At 39.6% G+C, this 11,353-nt stretch overlaps 1 long non-coding RNA gene across 1 annotated transcript; it reads right to left on the bottom strand.

The window, feature by feature from the left end:
• Nucleotides 1–8,528: 8,528 nt before the first annotated feature.
• LOC143518261 (uncharacterized) lies at nucleotides 8,529–10,686 on the bottom strand. The gene is made up of 7 exons (XR_013132123.1): nucleotides 10,597–10,686; nucleotides 9,911–10,013; nucleotides 9,720–9,836; nucleotides 9,540–9,622; nucleotides 9,284–9,440; nucleotides 9,130–9,190; nucleotides 8,529–8,657 (listed from the first exon to the last, which is right to left on the bottom strand). It is a non-coding gene; the product is annotated as an uncharacterized LOC143518261 (long non-coding RNA).
• Between the last annotated feature and the right edge of the window lie 667 nt (nucleotides 10,687–11,353).

The raw sequence follows: 11,353 nt of genomic DNA, 5'->3' as shown, positions 1-11,353 counted from the left end.
GAGCCCTGATTCTGCTGATGGTATTATTAATGCCTACTGCCCCAACACTGACTGTAGACCATTACTGTAGACATTACTAATTATTAATACACCAGATGAAGTGTAATAATTCTTAACTCCCCAGTGTTAACTCTGTGTTGACAGAACACCATCATCTGTAGAGTTAAAAACAGGTAGTTCAACTTTGTTGGTCATGTTTTTAAAATCCTCTTTTTCTGACTGTGTTTCATACTGTTTTGAGAGAAACCATTCTTTCTGTAAAAATGAACAAATATGTCTGACATGTTTTGTCCAGCAGATGGCGCTGTACTGCAGACTCAGACCCCAGCGCACCTCTGTGACCAGACTCAGATGGACTGATTTTAGAACACTTAGCAAAACTCAAGAGACGTATTTACACTGACCGAGTCTATCCAGATATGACTGATCACCTGGGTAACGAAATAATCACCATGGTATTGTTGGCATCCTGCTCCACCAGTTCCACCAGTAGAGTTACAGGAGCATGTTGCTTGTTTCTTTATTATATCCATTTTGTCTTTAAAACCACAGTTTACAGCATAACTGCTAGTAGCCCATAACCTCTTCTTTCGTATATTGAGAGCATCCATAAAGTGCCTTCTGAGTGTGAAAAAGATCCTTTTAAAATAAAACATGAAAGTATGAATAAAATCCTTGATAAGAACAACTTCTGTGCCTCAGAGCTTACTCCAGACCTATATTCACTAGCTGCATAGTTTCGGTTTCTTTCAACAAACAGGATCCTGACATTTATATATTCATGATAAATCTTCATTGGTAAATTTAATCAATAGGCTACATATATTAAATATTTTTTATTGCAATGAAAATACTTCATTTTCTTGTAATTTTTTTCAAGTAATGATAAAGTGAATTCATGTCCATTTTCTTCATTTTTAACACAGGAACATCAAATCCTGCATCCCGCACAGAAACATTCTGACACTTCTGCATGGCCTTGTGAGTGACCGGCAGACAAGGCACAGGGTCTGGTTCAGGTAGGGTGTCAAGAAGTAGCATGTGTTTATTTAATCCCCATGTAGAGGCAAGAAAACTATTTACAGAAACAAACCAAGACATAAAAACCCCAAAATGTGATAGTTCACAAGTTCCTCACATCAATTGTCACACTGCACAATTCAAGCATCAAGATCATTTCTTACTTTCAGCATTACATGCTCTCCCACAAAAAACCTGCTCAAACACCCCCCCCCCATCAGGCCTTTTATAGTGCTACATAGGAAGTAGTGTGATGTCACTTCCTGGATTTTTGGTGGGAAACCCAACCCATAAAAGCACTCTACAGAACCCAATCTGTTTTCTCAACAAAACAACATGGCTGCCTTTCTCTGCATAACAGTCACCGGTATTGCTCAAATAAATGAACATTTTTCATTACATATAACCTTTCATTTTTTCTGTGCAGGTTCAGCTTACCTTGGTAAGCTAATATTACTCAATAAAAAGTAAATTGCATCCTATGTGTCTTCATTTAGTTATTAACTTACAACATAATGAAACCAATGTCCATACTTATGTTGTGTACATTGTGGTGAAGGGTAGCTCCATCACACGCCCCATTTGGGTACCAGCAGGTTTCGTGCTTATGAGATTGTAGGTCAATGTCTAGGAAATGACCTGCAGAAGCTTCTTTTGTCAGGTTCTCAACAGCTTACTGGTCATCTGGAGAGGTGCAGCTACGGTGGTCTTATTTTATCCATGATTCTTTGGGTTTACAGTATGTCCTCTGAAAGAATGTTTTGAACACATCCAGCATTTGGCAAGGAACATTGTAGGAGTCCTCCACCTAGAAATATTAATGAAATCAGAGCTGGCTGAAATTATGCTAGCTGCTCCTGACTAGTTAGTTGATGTTTTGTTTTTGTGTTTATAGGTGACGTATTCCTTGAAACTTCTTACCTCAAGTCTGAAACGGCTTGTTTTAGAAGTGGATGCTAGTTTTGGCTGCAATTTCCTCTTCTTTTCCACTGTACACAGTGTGACATGTACTCATTTATTTAACCATTTAAATACATTTCTGCCCATATCAGAGTTGGTCTCAGTGGGAATATGCTGATATGTGACCAGTTGGTCTTTTGCTGGTGAACCTACATCAGCATGTTCTATCTAGAGCCTTTCTCTGGCATATCTCTGCAAGGCATCATGGGTATATGATCAAAGTTCCACAGCAAGCAAAAATGATCATTTGAGTAACCTAATTTTTAATTTTTACAAATTGATTGTCTTATGCACATAGTTGATTAGGGAATTTAAAAAGAGGGTCACAAACTATAATGGATGATTTCTGATAAATTGATGTCCTAATTCAGCCTATTTGACATGAGTGCTTTAATTCGCCTAAATGCATTATGAACCTAAAATATATTTATGAGGAAATGGTACAGTGCAATCTGTGCAGACTTACTGTGATTATAGTTAAGGGTTCATTGATAACCAATTTCTGAGAAATTTATCTCCAAGCCTTAACAATATTAAGACTTCAATGTGGATTTTTGAAAAGTGGTACAGCAAAATCTGTCTACATTTGCACCGGGCGATAAACAAAGACTACCCACTCTTGGGTGGTAGTAGAATTTTTTTGGCATCATGGGAAAATTCAGACAAATAGGAAACCACAGTCTCATATATATATATATATATATATATATATATATATATATATATGTGTGTGTGTGTGTGTGTGTGTGTGTGTGTGTAATGTATTGTGTATATATACTCTGCTCAAAAAAATAAAGGGAACACTTAAACAACACAATATAACTCCAAGTCAACCACACTTCTGTGAAACCAACCTGTTCAGTTAGGAAGCAACACTGATTGTGAATCAATTTCACCTGCTGTTGTGCAAATGGAATAGACAACAGGTAGAGATGAGAGGCAATTACAAGACCCCCCTATAAAGGAGTGGTTCTGCAGGTGGGGACCACAGACCACTTCTCAGTACCTATGCTTTCTGGCTGATGTTTTGGTCACTTTTGAATGTTGGTGGTCCTTTCACACTCGTGGTAGCATGAGACAGACTCTACAACCCACACAAGGGGCTCAGGTAGTGCAGCTCATCTAGGATGGCACATCAATGCGAGCTGTGGCAAGAAGGTTTGTTGTGTCTGTCAGCGTAGTGTCCAGAGGCTGGAGGCGCTACCAGGAGACAGGCCAGTACACCAGGAGACGTGGAGGAGGCCGTAGGAGAGTAACAACCCAGAAGCAGGACCACTACCTCCGCCTTTGTGCAAGAAGGAACAGGAGGAGCACTGCCAGAGCCCTGCAAAATGACCTCCAGCAGTCCACAAATGTGCATGTGTCTGCACAAATGTTTAGAAACCGACTCCATGAGGATGGTATGAGGGCCCGACGTCCACAAATGGGGGTTGTGCTCACAGCCCAACACCGTGCAGGATGCTTGGCATTTGCCAGAGAACACCAGGATTGGCAAATTCGCCACTGGCGCCTTGTGTTCTTCACAGATGAAAGCAGGTTCACACTGAGCACGTGACAGACGTGACAGAGTCTGGAGACGCCGTTGAGAGCGTTCTGCTGCCTGCAACATCCTTCAGCATGACCGGTTTGGCAGTGGGTCAGTAATGGTGTGGGGTGGCATTTCTTTGGAGGGCCACACAGCCCTCCATGTGCTCACCAGAGGTAGCCTGACTGCCATTAGGTACAGATGAGATCCTCAGACCCCTTGTGAGACCATATGCTGGTGCAATTGGCCCTGGGTTCCTCCTAATGCAGGACAATGCTAGACCTCATGTGGCTGGAGTATGTCAGCAATTCCTGCAAGATGAAGACATTGAAGCTATGGACTGTCCCGCCCGTTCCCCTATGGTGTTAAATTAGGGACAAATGTTTTGTTCATTTGAAAATGAGATCTGAAACTGAAAGTTATAGTGTTGAGCCTGAACATCGAAAAATACCACAATCGATTCAAAATAAAAATAAGTGAAGCAAATGTTTTTTCAGTTTAAATACAATTTTGATTCAATTCTGTATTTATTTTGAATCAATTATTTTTTTTCAAGTTTCAGGTTGCTGTATATTTTGATATTTGAGGTTTAATGTATTTCAGATTTCAGACTTTTTTTTTTTCAGATTCAGATCTTATTTTTTTGAGTTTCGGATCTTTTTTTTCACTTTCACATTTTTTTTTCAAGTTTCGAAGCTGTTTTTTTCAGTTTCAGATCTTTTCAGTTCAGACTTTTGGCCCCGATCTAACGTGAGGGGCGTGGTGTTAACAGATAGGGGCGTGGCCAAACGAGTGACAGCACAGCAAATCATTCCTGAGAGCCTTCCACAATGTTGCCTGATCAAAAAATGACAGGCTTTTACACTTTATATTGAAATAAATGCAGCAATGAAAGAGTCCTGTTAAGCGAGACTGGAAAGGATTTATGTTAATAGCTTAGATACACTGTGATGATTGCAGACTAATGTTTCCAGCTTTGCACCCAGCACTTCGCGCTCGTCACTGTTTTGAACGCAGCGCGGTGACTCCATACGCCTGCCTCTGCTGACAGACATCTAAAGACTCTTGGGTGACTCTGCGTATCGGCCACTCGTTTAAAATCATCCCGACGAGCTCCGAATCACCATTTGTTGAAATGAAGATTGTTCATAACTTTTGTTTGAAAATTATGTTGAGTGAAATACTAGCCGACATCCAGCTAGACAGCTCTATATTACTAGTTCAGAATACTGTTTAGCGATAACGTCGAATTAAGATTATAGGAGGGTACGTGAATCTACAGTGGTAGACTGTTAACGACAGCACTAAATTTAAAGGGTTTATTATTATAGATGTATGGTTATCAGTGAATGTTCCTACACGCCATCAGCGTCATTTAAACCTCTGCGAGCGAGTGGCATCGCATTTAGTATCTGTGCAATTTTTAGTATATTTCGCTTTGTATTGGTTTCTATTGTTAGTCTAGATTGTCAGCCGAGCGGCTCCCGACATAATCGTTAAACAGCATCCTGAACTCGTAGTTTGGAGCTCAAATCAAATCAAAGTTTATTTGTATAGCGCTTTTCACAACACATGTTGTCACAAAGCGCTTTACAGGATTTAAAAGGTTAACAATACTATGGGTCCAGAACCCTAATGAGCAAGCCAAAGGCGACAGTGGCGAGGAAAAACTCCCTATGATGGTGGGGAATAGGAAGAAACCTCGGGAGAACCAAGACTCAAAAGGGAACCCATCCTCCATTGGGCGGCCCGTTAACACACAAATTACACAAAATACAGACAAATACACAAGTCACACACAAATCACACAATCAGACTAAGTAAAGGTAAAAATGAAAGTTCTGGGTTTTGATATTGTCACTGTAAATGTCTGTTGATGAACGCCAGGCTTTCATTCCATGTCGGAGCAGCGATGCTGGTATTGTAGGCTCCGACTGCAATATACTCTCAAGGTGAACCTCGGAGAAAAGATACGAGATATAGTAACTATGTAACAGATTAATCAAAGGCCAAACTAAACAGATGAGTCTTTAATCGAGTTTTAAACATTGAGACTGTGTCTGAATAGAGGCAGGAAGATTATTCCACAATTGTGGAGCTTTAAAAGAAAAGGCTTTTCCACCTGCTGTGATCCTTTTGATCCTAGGAACAGTTAATAACCCTGCGTCCTGCGAGCGAAGTGAACGCACTGGGTTATATTGTTCAATAAGTTCACTAAGATAGTCTGGAGCTAAGCCATGCAGCGTTTTATATGTTAATAAAAGTATTTTATAGTCAATACGGAATCTAATTGGCAGCCAGTGTAATGACGATAGTACGGGACTAATGTGATCAAATTTTTTAGTTTTTGTTAAAACTCGTGCTGCTGCGTTCTGAACCAGCTGGAGTTTGTTTATCGATTTACCAGAGCATCCAGCTAGGAGACTGTTGCAATAATCTAAACGAGAGGATATGAATGCATGGATTAGTTTTTCTGCATCAGCTGAAAAACTAACCGAGCTGTCGGTTAGCTCCGAATCGTTCACCCAACATAAATTAACAAACAAAAAATATAAACCATCTTCATTTCCACGAATTCTACAAATGCGATGCCACTCGCTCGCAGTGGTTTAAACGACGCTGATGGCGTGATGAACGTTCACTGATTAATAATCTGTAATAAATCTTTATTGTTTATGTTGTGACGTGGGGGTAAAGTGTTATTAATGGGAGGACACACTTGCTGAGAAGAGCATTTTATATAAGGGGTTTCACATTTAACATTAACTTAACTACGTTAATATAATAGAAGACACACGGACTTCAGCACAGCACGCACGGTCACAGATAGACTTCTTCTCCCGTCCCCACCAGCCAGGTCACATACACATCAAGTCAAATCGTACCGTTTGCCCTCTAAGCCCAACGTGAAATCATTTTGTTGTGCAGTAAAATGTCTCAGCACCAAACTACTAAGCATTTTTAGCCGATGGTCACCTGATAAACTAGTCGCTCTAGCCCAAATAAATGATAGATAACGTGAGGACGACCACATACAAATAATTAAGGTAGAGTTTGCAAATCTATGTGTTAAGCTGAACGTTTTCTGTTGTATAGGTTTTGTTAGGCAACATAAATTAACACATTCGTTTGTGAAAGAAGAAACGGGAAGTTCCCCATTACCTGTGAAAAATGCCCATCTGCATTCGTGTAATGACAACAGTCAGTAGCCTATAACTCCTTCTCCTACTTTTTGGTCTTTTTACTGTCTTAATTGTAGGCCTATATTGATTTAATAATTGCAAAATATATGCAACAAGGCCCGCAGATAGTGGAGGATAAACAGAAGTTAACTGAAGGACTAAACAATGACTGTATATAGTTAATATTGGATATGGATTTTATCAGTTGGCGGTGTGACTTTTTCCATTGAAAACTCACGTTTAGAGAATGTTACTAATAAAAGTCAAATTTCATTCAACATGCGCTTGTAATTTTTAAATAATGAATTGTTCCACGTGCGCTAAAAAGTGCCCCCCCCCCCAGCACTTGCCCCCCAAAATGTCTATGCACGCCACTGCCCATGCACACACCACATACTCTCATACAGAACACATACTCTTTAACGATAATGTCGAGTTTAGATTAGTGGTAGACAATGAGTGGCAGTAGCCGCTCGGTGGTTGATGGCTGATGCTGCGGTGTTACGTGAACTGTGGATTTTGGGGAGGTTGTTTTCTCTTTCGGTTAGTTTTGGTTTAACAGATAGATTGCCTGGTTACGGGTGGATCAGAGCCAGCTATAGCCCCGATGTTACTGTGCCGTCCCTCTGTGTTCCGTCACACTAATACCGGAAGTACGGCACAGCGGGTTGTGTCCCGGTACACACAGCAGAACAGCGGCTCGTGTCCCGGTACACAACAGCAGAACAGCGGCTCGTGTCCCGGTACACAACAGCAGAACAGCGGCTCGTGTCCCGGTACACACAGCAGAACAGCGGCTCGTGTCCCGGTACACAACAGCGGCATATGGTCAATGTTATGTTTTATTTATGGGACGTACACACTGTGTTTATGACGATATTTTAAATAGACATGGATAATGGACAAGCTTCTTGTACTTTGCCCTGTAGGTGACCTTCTGTACCGTATATTCTTGTGTTTTCACCTGCTCTGCTCACCTTTTAGCTCAAGGAAGGAGAGGTTATTAGCTAACAATATAGCTCAGTAGCTATAGGTGATTTCAGTTTAACTAGATAAGTTAAACCTCAAGTTGTGGTTGTGCAATGAGCTGAGGAACATTCCTTTAGGACAATCCTGAACTTGAATGAGTTTAAGTTAACTGTCTAAATCAGTAATCCTGTTTTGTACCTCCAGGTTTTGGTTTTCGCGCTTATAGCGCATCCCACTATGGATAATAAATACGGCCCGCTACCACCCTAGTCTCCTGCTCGTGTGTCTGCAGCATCACAAGTACAGTAAAATAAGACAAAAAATAAAGTGTTGTGAATAAATTAACTTTATACAGGCATTTTTAAATTATGTCAAATAATAATATGATAAAGAAGAGGAGTGAAAAAAAACATACAAACAAAAAAAACTGCCTTTTATAATATTCAAACAATGACGCCTGGAGTAGACAAAGATAGCTCTCCTTGGTACCGGTTAAAGCCTTCATGCCTGCTCAGTATCAATAGAGTCACCTGCAGTGGTAGTAGACATTATTCATTAGCAGTTAATAAAAACATTTAGCAGGGTAGTGTTAGAGTACTGTTAATATAAAAGTTCTATTTTAATGAAACATACTGTCATCACTGAATTTTCCTACCTCTGGCAGCATAACATCGATAATATAATCAACATTTCTGAGTTCTGTTTTGTCCAAACTCAGAGCTGCCAGAATTCTTCCATACAGCTCATCAATCTGGGGGGAGGGAAAAAACCAAAAACATAACACAAATTTTATTAACATTCCATTCAATTGTACATGATGAACATGGAACAATGTTGAACCTCAATAAACAACCTATCCAAAACAGACTTACCCGGTCAGTGCTAAATTTAGACAGTCTAGGCCTAAGAATGGTTCGAAGCTTCATGCATTTGTTGGGATGGTTCCAGAGAAACATTCGCGCCGACTTCTTCTCGCCACTGAACAGTTGCCTATGTAACTCCTATTGAGACATTAATTGTATTATTATGTTAAATAACCTGAAATGTATGCAGTGCCTGAAGGAATGACAGTGCTTTCAAGTTATGAATATAGTCATAAGGGTGTGTGAAAAGCTTGACAACATTCACAACTGGAAAAAGAAATAGAGTAATGTGTTAGAAACAATATTTTGTGCAAAATTTAAGGTATTGACAGGTTTGTCCCTCCTTTACTGCAGTGAGTGTCTCTAAGCTGAAAAGACTTTACACTTCATGTTAACATTTGTGTGAGGATTTAGCTGCAGTCAGCCACAAGAGCATTAGTGAGGTCAGTAATGAGGTTGACTTATGATTAGTTCTCGGTTAGAAAAATAATATGATGGAGGCATAGTAAGAAGAAAAAAAACAGTCTTCAAGCATAACTAAAGACTTGTACATGCAAGTCATAGCAGAAGAAAACATTAGAAAAAGAATAATTGGAAGTGTGGTTATTACCTGAATTTCCTCTTCACTGATCAAACATCCTACACCTTTCTGACTCAGAACTGAGAGGAGACTGGAATGAAACAAGTATCTTCAATAAATGGCTGTTCCAACAGTAACATGGTTAGTACAATTCCCCATTATCGTAATTGTCTCCTTCGCTTACTTTGTGTATGGGTAAGGGGAAGGCATGTCACATCCACATTTAAAACTTGTGTTCTGGAGATTTATCTTGCTGCACTCCAGCACAGTCTGTATGCAGCCACATTTCGCAAATGTCACACTGTACCCAGTTGAATGTGGAGACATCTGGATATAGGGATCTATTTAAGTTCACAACAATTAAATTCAATTTGTCAGAATAATGGCTTGATTTATACATTTGAATGAAAAATAAATGTTGATAAGTATGCAGAATGTACCTAGCTTTTTGTCCAGACATTCTTTGGTATGTGCATGCATAAATTTTGCCAGCCAAGCAATCTGAATCATGTGCTGCATGTCTCTGTAATAATCGTTAAAATAATATATATTTACAGGGTGACAGACTGACATTTTAAAAGATGATGCTGGTTTTATAACTAAACAAACCATAAACATACCGGCAGAATAGCTTCTGCTGCTAATGCAGCTGCATGATATCTTCGCAGGTAAAGCAACTGCTTTTGAAAGAGAGTCTCATTTGCAGCTTTGATGCTTCTGACTTCCAATTCAGCCATCTATTTTAAGATGCAGAATCCTTTTAAGTAGCTTATTCACATAGTACATATAATTAGTAATCACTGATACTTACTGTGCAAACAAGTACTCCGCAGTTATCTGAATCAGACTGCTTCCATTGGGCTGGACTCTGTATTGTCCAAGAGCTCAAGTTCCAGATGTTCTGGAATGCATTACTAGGAAAAAGTACAATTAGAATAAAAACAACACATTCTTGAATGTGGATGTGATTAAACATTAGAAAATGAGAACTGTATGCTGACAACGGAGATTTATCTTAATATCTTTAGTTAATATTAACAAATCTTATGAACAACTGGGCTGTGACGTTGGGGTCGTGGCGAAGGAAGAGACACGGAATCCTCCGTCTGACTGACGTCACTTTTATTTTCAACAGAAATTGCGCAATAGCGCACAAGGAACATGTAGACATACACACTGAAACGTGTAGACTTTAGACAACGACAAGCACAGGACACTGCGCGAGCGCACATTAAATAGACAAACCACATTATCCCCACGTGATTACGAGACGAGTCACAGGTGAGACATATCACACGACATAACCCCAACCACGGAGATCCACAGACGCAGACAAAGCACGTGGACAACGTATACACACGCCCAAAAGGGAGGGGCCGGGGTCCTCAACGTGACATGGGCTACCCCTAATTCCACTGTGTATTCCATAAATGTAAGCAGTATTGCCAGTACCAAATAATTTCCAACAATCCAGAAAGAAAAAATAAATATACACACCATAACAATTCCATGTCCTGGTCCGCAATTGTTTTGGTCTTCCCCAAAGAATCATACAGTTTAATTTCAGATGTCACCCCATCAAAGACCTAAAATGTAAAATGAACCACACATTATTATTATTATTATTATTATTATTAATAATAATAATAATAATAATAATAATAATAATAATAATAATAATAATAATAAATATAGCCGCAAGCGGCAATTGGCGGGTTCACACACGAATAGGCCTCTTGGCCTCAATAGGCAGAGGCCCAAAAGGTCCTTTAGACCCCAAAATGTGAAAAGAAGCTGTTTGAGTGGAAAAAATGCACAAATAAATCAATGTGCAAAAAAAGGTTCAATTGGGGCACTAAAGGCCCAAAAGGATCAAAATAATATGTATTGGCAAAATTATTCAGATCACAGAACTAAATCACATGCTGAGATCAGCTTTGTGTGTGTTTGTGTGGTGTTTCATGTGAGAAATAGTTTTCAGTCAGTTCCGGTGTTTGGCCACTAGATGGAGCCCAAGTACTATCATACTGATATCTCATTAATCTCAGTAATGCAATGACATTTTGGTGAATTAAAAGGTTCATTTCTGGTCAGGCAGTGCACTTTTTGTTATGAGATGTAATTGCAATGTTATAGACCTCATTGATCTGAATCATACAAGCCCCATTACTTGTCTGTATTCTGCATAACAAGATTGCTGCGTGAGTTTTTATGATTTCTCAGGTTTTTGGGTACTGTAGCGCCTCCGACAGGC

This window comes from Brachyhypopomus gauderio, chromosome 7, assembly GCF_052324685.1.
Source record: "Brachyhypopomus gauderio isolate BG-103 chromosome 7, BGAUD_0.2, whole genome shotgun sequence".
Taxonomy (NCBI): domain Eukaryota; kingdom Metazoa; phylum Chordata; class Actinopteri; order Gymnotiformes; family Hypopomidae; genus Brachyhypopomus; species Brachyhypopomus gauderio.
The sequence above is the reverse complement of the archived record's forward strand: the minus strand, read 5'-3'. Positions and strand labels throughout refer to the sequence as shown.